The 15,068-nt window shown below is 43.5% G+C and overlaps 1 non-coding gene across 1 annotated transcript; it reads left to right on the top strand.

Moving 5' to 3' along the window:
* The first annotated feature begins 1,778 nt into the window (after positions 1-1,778).
* Positions 1,779-1,849, top strand: TRNAG-GCC (transfer RNA glycine (anticodon GCC)). The gene has a single exon. It is a non-coding gene; the product is annotated as a tRNA-Gly (tRNA).
* The last annotated feature ends 13,219 nt before the right edge of the window (positions 1,850-15,068 follow it).

Genomic DNA, 15,068 nt, shown 5'->3' with positions numbered 1-15,068 from the left:
CCTGCGGGTCAGCAGCCGAGTACCTTAGCCACTAGGCCACCGCGGCGGGGCTACTCCGAGAAAGTGAACCGTGCATTCGACGTGGATGGCTTAATCGGGCAACCCATGTTTTTTGCCGCTTTGTGTGGTTTTAACCAAGGTATTAGAGTTTTGCGACGATCTTTCAAGTTTTTGGCTGTCAACGGGTTATCATATCTATTTGGACCTATTATTAAGAAGGCATTGATTTTACATGAGTACACGAGTAAACCAAGTTATCCGAAAGCTTGACTAGACTCGTGGAAGCGCAGTGTCACCACACTAATTGGTCAAGACGGCACCCAAGCTGCTTTCGCAAAAACAAGTTTAATCAAAGGCTTTAGGTTTAGTAGGCTCTGCTACACAGTTATCGCAACTTTTTCTTTCGGCGTAAAGTTCAAATGATGTCAAATAGGCACCTTGCTGTTCATAAAATTTATGTATCCGCGGTTTGAAAATGTGTGAGTCTTTACTTCTCATGCCGTCACTCAAATGCGCGTCATCTACTAAATGCGTTCGAGAAATCATTACAGCGAATGTCACTGGAGCCAACACTCTGACGAATGAACTTTTTTTCGTCAAAGCGATGCTGTTGCCCTGACGAGTACAAATTAGCTTTCCCCAACACTGTTTGCAGCTACGTTCTTTGTTGAAAAATTTCTGCTGGCTTCAGCCTCTACGTGCTTTTGAACTTCACTCTCCTTTTGTACTAAATTTCTGTACGAAAGCTAGGTACGCCGTCATAACAAACGTGATTAAGTCAAATACGACGTGTCCCACTCGTGATTGTCGATTATATTTGCACTCGTTCGGATATTCTGTATTGAATGTTGGCTCAACATTTCCATATATCATTAAGAAACTGAAGCTGCATGCATAAATTTACACTTTCGCACACGTGTATGTCTCTGTTTTTCATTACAAAACATTGAATAAAATTAATTTTACTAGCAGTCATCGAGTTTCGTCTTACTGAGAAATCAGTCCTCTAAACTTTCACCACTTCAGAACGCACGAGCAATTTTTAAAATAAAGAAAAAATGGTTAGCAAAATTTCACGACTGGTCCCATCACCAAAGCGGCCAGCGGACCTGTATAGAAGAAGCACGAGCGGATTCCGCTTGCATATTCGAAGCAGGAAAGGATAGCTTCCCCGGCAACCTCCCCCTCTTGGTTTTTTGTTCTTTTCCTCTTTTTGGTGACCCCTCTAGTGACGTCTTGTAAGAAGTGTCCTGTTCGTGATTTATTTCTAGATGGATGCCCGGCAGCTGCGCCCTCAATTAGTAAAAGGGGCGCTGCCTCAGCGTGTCAGCATGCGGGAACGCGCACGTGGAAAGTAAAGGTAGTTTCTGTTTCCTGCCCTTATTATTATCACTGACCTGTAGCTTTACCGCTGCAGGTAGTTGGAGAGCGCGGTTTAAACGCAATTCAAGCAAGCAAGGGGCAAGTTTGAATCGCGTTAATGGAAGGTGAATGAAGACTCGCAACGGTGGTTGGCGCGTGAAGGGTTTGTTCCAGGTGCAGAAATTTATCCGCATGATTATTTGTTTTCTACTGCTACCTTTCTTCAATATGCTTTAAGTACTGACCACCACAAGCGCACTGTTTTGTTTCTGACTCATTCATCTTGCTGCACATGTTTTCTTATAAGAGGCGCAGTTTCCTCCAAGCAAACAATCGTGTGCAGAACGACCTTGAGAAAGCGGATGCAGCAGCTGCACTTGCTATCTGCAGAGTAAAAAAGAAGCCTTGAAACATCGGCGTCGGTGGTTCAGTGGTAGAATACTCGCCTGCCACGCGGGTGGCCCGGGTTCGATTCTCGGCCGACGCACAATTTTTTTACAGATTAACAGAACACACTCAAACTCTTCACACACTCTTCGATATCATTTTGCTCGTTTTGTTTCTTTCGTTTGGCCGCATCGTCTATCATTATATGTCCAATCTTTTAGGATTCTCTATTTCAGTTACTTTCCATTTTGTCATTCAAGATAGTTCAATCTTTAGGAAGCCTCTCGCTCACGTTAGCCTTGTAATACATTCAACAAAATAAAGGAGGGGGAGGACGAGCATAATCATCATGACTATTCTGGATTAGGCTTTGAAACATAAGCGTTCCAACATTACTTTAAAGACAGATTTCTCTGGGGTATTCATACAGGTAAATAATGCGCCACGATGGATCACTAGTTACGGTGCTTCGATTCTGACACGAAGTTGACGAGTTTGATACCGCCGGATGACCGAGTCCCGTGTACTGTGCGAAGTCAGTGCATGTTAAACAACACCGGTTGGTCAGATATTTTCGGACCCCTCTAGTACCACATCTCTCATAATAATATACCGGTTTTGCGGCGTGAAATCTCAGATAATAATAATGGTAATAGTAATAATAACAGGAACATTTATGATGTGCGCCAGATAATAAACATCATCCAAAGCACTGACTGCTGCTCCTCTAAACACGGAAACATTCTGTGTTCAGTTGCCTCGATTTTGCAGGTACATGTATAGATAGATTCCAGCATAGATCCATCTAACCTAATAGCACTTCCCACAAAATAGCCACTTGCCACATATGAGACCATGAAATTACTTTCAAATTCTAGGTGGAGTACATGCAAATGACTTATTAGTAGAATGGCTGTAATTGACAGTATAACGCCTGCTTACGCAAAAGAAACATTTACAGAATTATTAAAGCTTATGACGTAGCAATACTTAATTCACTCTGCGACGACTTCACGTCATTTTATGAATTAGCTTTCGACTCCGCGACGGAGATGAAACGTTGAGACATAAATGCAAAATAAATGGTTATTTATTGCTTACATATTCACGTTACATAGGAAAAAAAAGGACTAAAAATATTCTGCTCATAACACGGGACGTGGTACATGCCAAAAGAAAGGTGAAACATTTGAGAAAAGAAAATTAAAGAGAAGCCAAACATAGGTGGCCAACAAAATTCATGCAATAGGCATATTTGACATGAAAACTGAATTGAAGGCAGCCAAATCTATTTATTTTGACGAAAACCTACCTTGACTCCCGCAATGTTCACCTGGAAAGTTGTGCCAATTCATGAATTCCGAGATTGATAAAGCTACCAAGAAACGATGCAGAAAATATTCATTCGACGAACGCTTAAAGAGCAATTTCTAATCTATTCTTGCAAGATATGGCGGAAAGTATAGCCTCAAACAGAAAATAGAGACGAGAAATATCTGTAGCGATTATTCGTATCAGAAGTGCGAGTCTTTAACTTACTAAATCTTTAACTACTTGAACTTCGATGGCAAAAAATGTTCTAGGCTGGAGAACACACCTATTGCATTATGCCGTGTGAATATCATAATACTTTAGTCTACATTTTTAATAATCACGGTCATTGTGGCTCTCGTTGCATACCCTACCGAAGGATTGGAAAGAAAGTAAAAAATGGTTCTCATAAATAGATCTGGCAAAAAAAATAAAACTCACCAATATAAGTAAATATCAATAACATGCATGGTTGGTAAACGGCTCAAACACCTAATTTTAAATGAGACGGCGGAACACCTTGAAGAACGCAAAATACCATTCACACCTCAGCAAGGCTTCCATGAGGGCATGTCTACAAAAACACAACTGAGTGAAGCAGTTTGTTACGTCTCATTAAGCATCGATCATCAAAAGCAAAACGACCTTATTCTGCTGGATTTTTCAAAAGCATAAAGGGTCTCATAGCAAACTCATCCTGAAAATCCAAATGCCTCTGGGCATGGGTGAAATTCTTGACTTCCTCACAGACAGGTCCCAGATCATGGAAATAAACCATGTCCAATCTTCAACTGTTCTGGTGACCATTGGCGTACCACAAGGTACGCGGAAAGTACGCCAGAGGTAACTGCTATGATTTTTATATTACATTTTTGTTTATGATCTGCCTTCATCTGTTATTGTTGGATGCAGGTTATTTGCAGATGACTGCATCCTATACAAAATAATGAATTCTCACCATGATTATATACATATATACATATCGGCTTAAATACGGCCTTCAAGGAAGTTTAGGCTTGGTGCATTGATTGGCAAATGCGCATAGACGAAAAAAAGATTGTTCTTTGAACCATATCTAGAATTAAGCATTCATGCGAATTCAATTGCATCAATAATTCAGCTATAGTTGATAACGTCACTAAACCTCAATATCTTGGGTTGAATTTGGCACATCAGCGATGACGGGACGCTGATATTCTTTACACAAGATCATCTGCACTAAAAGCACTGTTATCTATAAACACTATAAGCATGCGTTTCCAGCAAGCACCGCCCGACACAATGATAGTGGCCAACAATACGCTTATCCATCCCATCCTGGAATGCGCAAACGCCTACCCGGTTCCCATACATAAAAAAAACCTTACCAGCAAGCACGAAGGTTGTCATACATAACCACTTAGCATCATTTTCAACGAATTTAACCGCACCATTTCGCCTATCACACCGCTTAAGCAGGGTGGTTTACTAACCACAAAGAAAAATAAAAACGAACCAAGTTAGCATGTTTAAGAGTCAGTCGACAGGTTGCGACTTTTCTTTACTCACCATATAAGCTCGGAAATATTTAGAGTAGACCACGACGATCACGTTTTCAGAATATTACAAACCCGCCCGCCACGAGGAGCCTCCATTTTGAAAGACAATTTCCTCGCTCCTTTTCTACGTCTGACCAATCTTCCTTTAATGCCCCATGGCGCAATGTCACGTATCGGCGACTTGACGTAGCACGCAGCTCGTCGAGGCCAGTCATGACGACGGGCTACGCTATCCCCTCCCTGTAAGGAAGAATTGTGGCGAGACCGTGAGAAAATTTGAAACCAGCTGAAACTGATGTTCTAACAAATATTCTAGGAACGTCGGTTTTATTCCATCTATCTTTTTTAACATAGCATGTCGAGTTGTGTTTCTTCTTGTCCTCTTTGTCCCCATCAAATTAGCGCTATTACATCATACGTTAAAATGATATCTCACCAACTAGCCCGGCTCTCAATTCTACTGAATTTCCTTCAGTGGCATGCTCAAAAAGCAAAAGTGCACATTTTTATCTTCATAACAATTTTTGGACCTCCATGTCGTTTGCTAGCTCTTTAAAGCTAATGTAACATCTATTACGTAGTCCTCTAAACATATACAGATGAATCCGGCTGCATAAAGCTATCCGCAGCTATAGGGCAACCCCTCACAAGTACTGTCATATCTTTGGCTCTCAAGGAACCCCGCCGCGGTGGTATAGTGGCTAAGGTACTCGGCTCCTGACCCGCAGGTTGCGGAATCGAATCCCGGCGTTGGCGGCTGAACTCCGATGGAGGCGATAATGTTGTAGGCCCGTGTGCTCACATTTGTGTGCACGTTAAAAAACCCAAGGTGGTCGCAATTTCCAGAACCCACCACTACGGCGTCTCTCATCATCATATGCAGGTTTTGGGACCTTAAACCCCACATGTCGATCAACTCAAGGATTTCACATAGATGCTTTGTTTTTCTCGTTCTTCTTGCTTGCGATCACAGAAATTAATACCATATATACCTCCCTTTATTAGAAGAAGCCCATTACTAGCCACTCTTTCAGAAGTAGTGCAAGGCGAATCGATAGCCTCACAATTTAACACTCCTAATAAACAAAGCGCGATTGATTACATTCATTCAAAATTCGTCTAACGGCAATGATTTGGTTGACCCAGGCAACCTGTTCCATTTTTCTATAGTGTGCGGAAAGCTGAATATAAATAGGTTACTACATGCACGGTATTGTGCCAGATGTAGTTTGTGGCTATTTCTTTTGGGCTTCAGTTTATCGGGAGACAAATATTCTTTAGCTAATGTGTAGCGTGAGGCATTGACTAGAATATGTTGCAAGTTTAGGCTTTCGAGATCACTTCGCTCGGACAGAGTTTGTAGACATAACGTAGCAAGCTGAGAGGAGGGTGAGAAGTTCCAGTCGTAACATCGAAAAATGAAACAGATGGCTTTCTTTCGGACCGATTCTAGTGCGTCGATGTCAATACTTTATGACGGTTCCAGAAAAAGCTGCCACATTCTAGGATGGAATGGATGAGTGCTTAATATGTGATCAATTTTCTTTCGCGTGGAACATCTTTTAATGTGCGAATAATATAGTTCACTTTCTTTAAAGCTTTTGCAAGTGTATTTGATATGTTAAGACCGAAACATGTTAGCAGTGAATACGAGCTCTAGTTACTTATAGTCGAACACACGTTTCAAAGAGGAGCCATTGAAAGAGTAATCGAACAGAGAAACAGAGGTGCGTTTGCAGAAAGAAAGAGTAACTGTTTTCACAAAATTTATGTCCACTTGTCTTGTGTGGCACCATCTACAAAATCTTGTGCAAAAATCACCAAGTAAAAGCGGTGGTCATTTGTAATAATGACACTATACATTACACAGTCATCAGCGTAAAGACGGATTTCGGCAGACACATGCTTAGGTTATGCATACATACATTTATGTATAGCAAGAACAAAAGTGGCCCCAGGATCGGGCCCTGGCGGACACCCGATGTCACATCCACAACAGACTAGTTTGAGTAACTGAAAAAAAAATACTGAGAATGGTTGTTTAAAAAACTAGTAATCCTTTCAACAAATGAAAAAATGTTGAAAACAGCATGATGTTTATGCAGAAGTTTGGAATGCGAAACAGTGTCAAATATATGCCTTTGAAAAGTCGATAAAAACTGCATCAATTTGGTAACCTGTGTCCAGAGCGTGTGAAATGTCATATGAGAACTCCACAAGTTGAGTTATTGTGCTATATTGGCGAAAACCATGCTGAGTCTCACTGAGTATGCAATTATTTTCAAGAAACTCCATAATGTTCGCAAAGATGATGTGTTCGAAAAGTTCACATGATAGAGATTTCAATCGAACCGGGCGATAGTTTAATGGTGCCTGTTTGCTGCCCCATTTATGAATAGAAAAAGTTACTATAAACATATATTCGGGAATGCGAAAATTCAATCGTTATCAATTCTATTATTTGAGCTTCCCCTCGAAAGTCGGCCACTTTTCTTTCGGTTTGTTTTGTCAGAATGATTCGCTTGTTAGATCGATTTTGTGTGGGAACCCTGGAGGGAAGGAATAGACAGGGGGACTGTTCACTGAAACTTAGATTGTGTCTACGCACTATTAAGAGATCTTGGTGAAAGAAGCATTAGTCATTTACCTATAGGCATTGGGTGCAGCGGTTTTCTAGAGATCGCAAGGGTACGCTTCAAGGATTGTTACGCACATCAAGGATAACGTAAGTATTTTTTGCTTGCCGTTAACGATCGTGCAGTTACGCAGCATCACCATTTTCGTTGGTAGCAAGTACATAGGCTATGAGACGACTATAGATGCTTGTGTACTTTTATTACCTTGAACTTTCCTAATCGCTGCACCACAGAATTATCACTGCACCACAGAATTTAAAGGAGTGCAAAGTCGAAGCAAAGAAATTCTTGGTTTTAACTCAACGCTCATCTTGTGTATTCCTTCGCTCGAGTTTCGTCTTCCTCTGCGCTGTCTTTCCCGTTTACAAGTCAAACAGTCATTTGCCTCAAATGTACGCAGTACAATACTTTCACCTTCCAAGTGCTATTTAAAAATAAATTGTGGATCTACGATGTAGTACCTCGCTGTACAGCCTTTTAATCACATGCTTGAGCAAACCCAGGCGTGCACCTGAGACAAACCCATGCCTGGACAAATCACGGTTGTAGTAAACCCAGTCCCTACTGAGAAATACCTTTTCATGAAATCGCTTGAAGGTCAGAATCAAATAAGAACTAACGTAAATTGCATGTTAATAAATCAAAATAAAATGTATTCAGATATGCAGATATTGAGGACAGATGAGGTGGTTTCGAGCCTAACTCGTCTCTTTTGCAGTCGATATAGCTCCTAAACGCAAATACATACACAAGTGTCATTCTAGCAAAATAGGTTAGAAGGCCTAGCAAATAGAAGTTGACGGAATGATTGATCGTTTACGGGAGGCGAGAGGATGACACGGAACACCAAAAAAAATTCGGCAGATCTCACGTATCGGCAGAGGAAGTAGTGGCGTTGGTTGCAGGGTGTAGGACTCCATTGAGTGTGGTGGCCGTCACCCTGGCCACTCTAGATCCCACCTGTGACACCATCGTATGTGAATCTCCCTCAGCCATCACTAACTACAGCAAAGGCCGCATTTCTCCTCGAGCGCTTCGCATCCTCTGCCAGGCACCACACTCCAAAGAAAACATGATAACGCTGACAGGGATCTCCGCTCACGCGGGCCCAGTCCACCCACGCCTCCCCAACCTCAACGAAGTCGCCCACTCTATTGCGCGAGGCCTTGTCGACCACGCTGGAGCTACTGGAGACGAGATGGACACCAGGGACAACCTGACTTACTACAATGATCTGGTTAAGAATTTTACCTCAGACGTCGAGCCTTTCCCCCACCTCTCCACGAGCTCAACCGGGCACAGGCCGCCACTTTGCATCTACTTCGAACAAACACGTATCCCTCACCTGCCCGCTTGCAGCTCATATTCCCGGATGTGTACACAATCTCCCACTACCGGTGCTGGGGCACTCACCCTGCTAAGCTTCCGCACATGCTGTGGGAGTGCCCGGTACAGTACAGACACACTAACGCCACGACCCTTTCGTCGAAGCTCCATGGGGCTCTCCGGAGCCCCGCTCTTTACGACCAAACCTGTGCGACCCAGAACACCCGCGAGGTGACGTCGAGGCAAGCCCTTGTCGTCCCCTTATGGGAGGCTTATGCCCAGCCACCTAAATCTGCTGGTTTCTTATAATAATGTTTATTTCTCCTCCTCCCACGTACCTCGGAATCGACATTATGCGACGTATTCGAAGTGAAGGTGGCGTGTTATAATTTTTTATTGAGTGTCACGTCATGGAATGACGCTGCATATATGTACAAATGTACCCGCTACATTTGTACATATCATGATGGTGATGATGATGATATGTACAAATGTAGCGCGCACAGACGTATTGTTGAAGAGTTGCCGATGTTAAAACAACCATTTGTTTGCAAATGCTCAACGATGCGAACTTGAACATGCCTATTAGCTTCACCAGAAGATGATATCAACCGCTGATGTTCGCGAGGATGCTGGCCCTGGACACGGCTCATAAATCTACTTCAGCGCATGAAAGCTAACCATAATTGACGTTAACCCGACGTGACGACTCTATCAAAACAGTACACATGTATTTTTTATAAAATTGGGTAGGCAGCACTGCAACCACAATTGACATTTCACGAAGATTAGCGTCTATCTGGAAGGTAGTTTCGAGTCCTGGCGTAGATCTGCAGTAAAATGCTTTATTGTCACGCTGAATGCTCGAGTTTGATTCCAGCTGGGACCCCGATATTCATTCTTTGCATTCGCTGTGCCGAAAATACACATGTCGGGTATTTATTAAGGCTCGCGCGTTAGAATTGCCCTTGTGTGCTCTCGTCGTTCCGTGGTAGATACTAAGTGTGAAGCACCTGTGGCACAAATCCGCATACCAGCAGCAGATACCCGCCCGGGGTATGTGCCACTGTCTGGCGGGAAGTGTTTGACGACGTACGCGATGGTACGACGAAATTATTCGTGTCTTGAAAAGCGCTTCATAATCGTCAAACCATCTTACTCTCCCATGCTAATTTTGGTTAACGCCAAGTCAAGTGAGTGACCACAAGAGTACCCAAACGTAAGTGGATGGATAGATAGATAGATAGATAGACAGATAGATAAATAGATAGATAGATAGATAGATAGATAGATAGATAGGATAGATAGATAGATAGATAGATAGATAGATAGATAGATAGATAGATAGATAGATAGATAGATAGATAGATAGATAGATAGATAGATAGATAGATAGATAGATAGATAGATAGATAGATAGATAGATAGATAGATAGATAGATAGATAGATAGATAGATAGATAGATAGATAGATAGATAGATAGATAGATAGATAGATAGATAGATAGATAGATAGATAGATAGATAGATAGATAGATAGATAGATAGATAGATAGATAGATAGATAGATAGATAGATAGATAGATAGATAGATAGATAGATAGATAGATAGATAGACAGACAGACAGACAGACAGACAGACAGACAGACAGACAGACAGATGCTCAAAGATCCTACTGTAGGCAAAAAAATTTTTCGCATTTAATGACAACGGAAGAAGACCAGCTTAGCTTACACGGGCATTTAATGAGGTAGTTGATTGATGTAAGCAATGGCGACTGTGTATCAGTTTTGAAAACACGGTATGCGTGTACGTAACAATAGAAAAGAAGCCACAACTTAATTTCAAATGTACTGTACACGTTCTTTGCTCAGAGATTACTCATTATTAAAATCTGCTTTCTTGCATAAAAAGTGATCGGTCTTGGTCAAAACTCCTTGACACGGTGATAGCAAGCTGCCACCGTAGGTTCCTCTTTTCAGGACGCCTACTAAGATCATCCTCATCAGCGACACGCCTCTTCGCATATAAAACACTCGTCCGCCCGGAATTAGAATATGCTGTAAGCATATAGAACCCTTCACTAAAACTGACATAGGAAAACTCGAAAGCTTGCAAAGAAGGAAAAAAAATCTGTCAGAATTGTCTAGAAAACGTATGGCCAAGCTTCAATCATTAACCTGATTTCTCAAAAGAGCTTACCTGCTCTAACTAATCGAAATCGGATATGTCATCCAAACTCCTTTACTTATTTAATAAAAAGTTTGTAGAAGATCGACACGTCCGCCTTTTTTGCATATTCATCAGGTTACGCTACCAAGAGAAGGCACTCATTAGCTTTATTCCTATTCACGGCACGTCTACTCTGCTTGCAGTACTATTTTTCCCTAAAAAGATGGTGCCCTGAACAGATTGCCCGATGTAAATGGGACACGTAATTTAATTTCGCAGTTTGAGTCACATCGTCAGCACGAATTCTTTTCTAGTCTGACTTTGATGTCGTACGCGTGTTTTTTTTTTCTTGTCTTTAGGCGTGACGATTGAATGCATGTTGGTTCGACAAGCATTAGGATAAAGTCAGGGAGGAGGAGGAGGAAGGGAAGAAATGAAAGGCAGGGAGGTCAACCAGACGCACGTCCGGTTCGCTACCCTGCACTGGGGGAAGGGGTGAAAGGGTTAAAGGAGAAGAGAGAGAGAAGTGAAGGGCCACGTGTGTGGAGATGTGACCCTGTCCATTGCACGCTTATAAGCGGTCGCGTAGTCCGGTCGTCTTTAGAAAAATTAGCAGTGCTCGCGTCACTTTGGCGGCCTGAGACGCGTACAGCCATGAACCAAGGATCTTCTCTTCGGAGAAAGGTCTACTGTCAAGGGTCTCTAACGTTTCGCGTAGCAAGTTGCGTTCGCTCGAAAAACGTTCACATAAGCACAGTAGATGTTCTATTGTCTCGTTAGTGTCACACGATTCACATTGGGAGTTATCCGCCATTCCTATGCGAAAGGAGTCCGCCTGTGTAAAAGCTACTCCTAACCACAGGCGGCACAGTAAAGTTGCATGCTGGTGGGAGAGGTTCGATGGAACTTGAAGCTTTCTAGATGGGTCCAATTAGTGTAGGCGGCGGTTCCTGACACTGGGGTCACTCAGCCAAGTTTCCAACATGGCGTTAGCGAACGAGTGAAGGCCCCTTGCAGCGTCGGTTCTCGACAATGGAATAGAAGTTGTGTGGGCGTCCGCGTGAGTGGATCGGGCAGCATTATCAGCAAGGTCGTTACCGACAATACCACAATATCCCGGTAACCACTGAAACACGACGTCAAGTCCTTTCGATAAAACTTCGTGAATCACTTCTCTTATTTCATTCACAAGTTGTTGATGCTCCCTTTGTCGTAAAGCTGATTGCAAGCTCTGAAGGGATGCCTTGGAGTCGCAGAACACAGCCCATTTTTGAGGTCGGGCTTCCGCGATATAAAGTATAGCTGCACGTAAGGCGGCAAGCTCCGCTGCTGTGGATGTTGTCCTATGCAATAGTTTGAGCTTTATAGTGACCGGGTACGCCGGGATGACAACAGCACCTGTGGAGCTGTCAGCCGAGACCGATCCATCGGTGTAAATGTGGGTCCTCTGGCCGTATTTTTCGTTGAATAGCGACAATGTCAACTGTCGTAGGACCAATGTTGAATGACGGCTCTTGTTCGTTATTCCCGGAATAGTGAGGCACACCTGTGGTTGTTGTAGGCACCACGGAGGTGACGCTGGTCTTGTTGCTGGAGTGAAGCCGAAAGGAAGGCGTTCTCTATGGGCAGAAATAATCTTTGAAAACATCGCTTGTGGTCTTTGAAGTGGCAACACTGCAACATGGGGACCAGAAACTCGGCAGAGGTGTCTTATGTGGGCTCTCAAATTGTCAGTGGTGATGTATGTTTGAATTGGATGCTCTCTTGCGATCATAATTGCCCCGTAGGTTGAGGTGCAGCGCGGCAATCCTAAGCAAACGCGTAGTGCTTGTCCTTGCAGGCTTTCGAGGGTACGGATGTTCGTCTTGCACGTACTTGCCAGTAACGGCAAGCTGTAACGCAAATATCCCAGAAACAGTGCCCTGTATAGCTGCAACATTGACCTTATCGATGTGCCCCAAGATTTTCCGCAGAGGAACCGCATTATATGGACGATGGAAGTTAGCCTTCTCTTCAGGTAATTGCAGTGGGCACTCCACGAAAGGTGCCCGTCAATAATCACACCCAGGAAGCGATAGTTCTTCTGGTATGGAATAGTTTGCCCATTGATGGTAACGGGGTATTGTGTCATGGTTCTGCAAGTAAACGCAGCCAATGCACATTTCTCCGTTGAGACGGAAAGACCTTGCTTGCGGAGATATGAGCATGTCAGGGTGGCAGCCTGCTGGACTCTTGCACGTACTTGTAGACGAGTTACAGCTGAAGTCCATAGACAAATATCATCAGCATATATGAATATGAGGATAGTACTTGGCAAAATTTCACGAAGTCCTACCATCACGAGGTTAAATAAAGTGGGACTTAATACAGCGCCCTGAGGGACGCCACGGGAGGTGTAGTAATTGGTGGTAGGTCCATCTGAGGTTTGTACAAAAAAGGACCTTCTCGTCAAATAATCCTGGATCCATTGGAACATCCGACCACCGATTCCAACAGCTTCCAACGAGTCTAAGATGGCTTTATGTGTTACGTTATCATAAGCCCCTTTGACGTCGAGGAAGAGTGCCAGTAATATGCGCTTGAGGCTCTTCTGTTTCTGGATAAATGTGTTCAGATCAATCACGTTGTCAAGAGATGACCTACCTCGCCGAAAACCCGTCATGCAGTTTGGGTATACGTTGTAGCGCTCGAGGTACCATTCTAGGCGTGTAAGTATCATCCTTTCCATGACTTTTCCAACGCAACTTGCGAGGGCAACAGGGCGAAACGATGTCAAATCAAATGGTGACTTTCCCGCTTTGAGTAGTGGCACAAGTCGACTTATCTTCCAATCCTGGGGAACAATGCCCGCCTGCCATGAGTGGTTGTAATAGCTTAACAACTGTCCCCTTGCCTCCTGTTGAAGGTTAGCTAGAGCGGCGTAGGTGATGCCATCGGGTCCTGGTGAAGATGATCGTCGGGAAGCCGCCAAAGATGCGTCAAGTTCTTCTATAGTGAAAAGATTGTCCATTTCGGAGATGCGGGGTTCAGGGATAACACTCCTAATGGTGCCAGCGGACAAGGCGGACACACCAGCAATTCGCGTACAAAACTCTTTTACCACTTCAAGTTGGGTGTGGCCTAAATATAGGGCTGAAGCCATGAAAGAATGTCGTTGTTGGGGAGTCGAGCGCAGGCCACGAATAGTGCTCCACATGCGTGACAACGGCTTTCGGGGATCCAGTGATTCGCAGAACGATTTCCAGCGTTCCTGTTCAAGTTTGTCTAAACGTCGTTGGACTTTTTTCTGTATGCGTCGTGCCAGCCTCAAGTCGCATATTGCTTTCGTCCGCCTGTATCTTCTTTCCGCCCTTCGACGAAGCGCACACAGCTTTTCCAGTTCAACGTCGAAATCTGAACGCTTGCCGGTGAACGGGAGGACACAGGAAGCTTCCGTCATTGCCTCTTTGATGACATCCTCCAAGTTCTGGTCAGGGTCTTCACGGCATGTATTTTCCATGAGTCACTGACATTTGGACCAATCAATTCTTCGTATTGTGGTCTTAGGAGAGGAGTTAGTAAGACCCCATATTCGCATATAAGTTGGAATGTGGTCACTCCCATACGTTTCGATGTCTGAAAACCAGTGGACTTGCGACCGGAAGTTTCTGGATACCAGAGTCAAGTCGAGGCAACTGCTGTACGTAAGGCCCCGCAGGTATGTAGGACTGCCATCATTTAAGAAACGTAGGTCATGCTTGGAGGCGAATGACTCAAGGTTTCTTCCTTTAGCGTTGGTCGTCCAACTACCCCAGGTTAAGTGATGTGCGTTGAAGTCTCCCGTTATAACCCACGGGCCCGTAGTTGTTGTCAGTATGTCTCGTAGTCGGTCTGCAATAACCTATCAAAATCTTGCTTGTCATCTAAACGTCTTTCTTGAACTAATGAAAAGTCAGTACACGATTGAAACGTCACACCTTTTTGCGTATTCGTCTAGTTACGCTTCCAAACGATAGACACTCACTAGCTGTGTCTCCATTGACGGGCTGTGTCAACTGTTTGAAGTTTTTCCTGAAGAGATAGAGATTTTTTTCCTAAAGAGATAGCGCCTTGGACAGATTGCCCGATGAAAATGGGACACATAATTCACTATCGTAATATGAATCACACCTTCAGCACGAAACCTTTTTTTGTCCGACTTTGATGTTGCACACGTGTTTCTTTTTCTTTCCAATACACGTGCCAAATTGATTGTATTTTTGATTCGCGAATAATTGGAATAACGTAAGTTGAATTTGGATTTCACTTGGTTCTTCAGAGCACAAGTGCAAACTGACTCCCTGATCATTTTTTTCT

Source organism: Rhipicephalus microplus, chromosome 2 (genome assembly GCF_043290135.1).
Source record: "Rhipicephalus microplus isolate Deutch F79 chromosome 2, USDA_Rmic, whole genome shotgun sequence".
Taxonomy (NCBI): domain Eukaryota; kingdom Metazoa; phylum Arthropoda; class Arachnida; order Ixodida; family Ixodidae; genus Rhipicephalus; species Rhipicephalus microplus.
The sequence above is the reverse complement of the archived record's forward strand: the minus strand, read 5'-3'. Positions and strand labels throughout refer to the sequence as shown.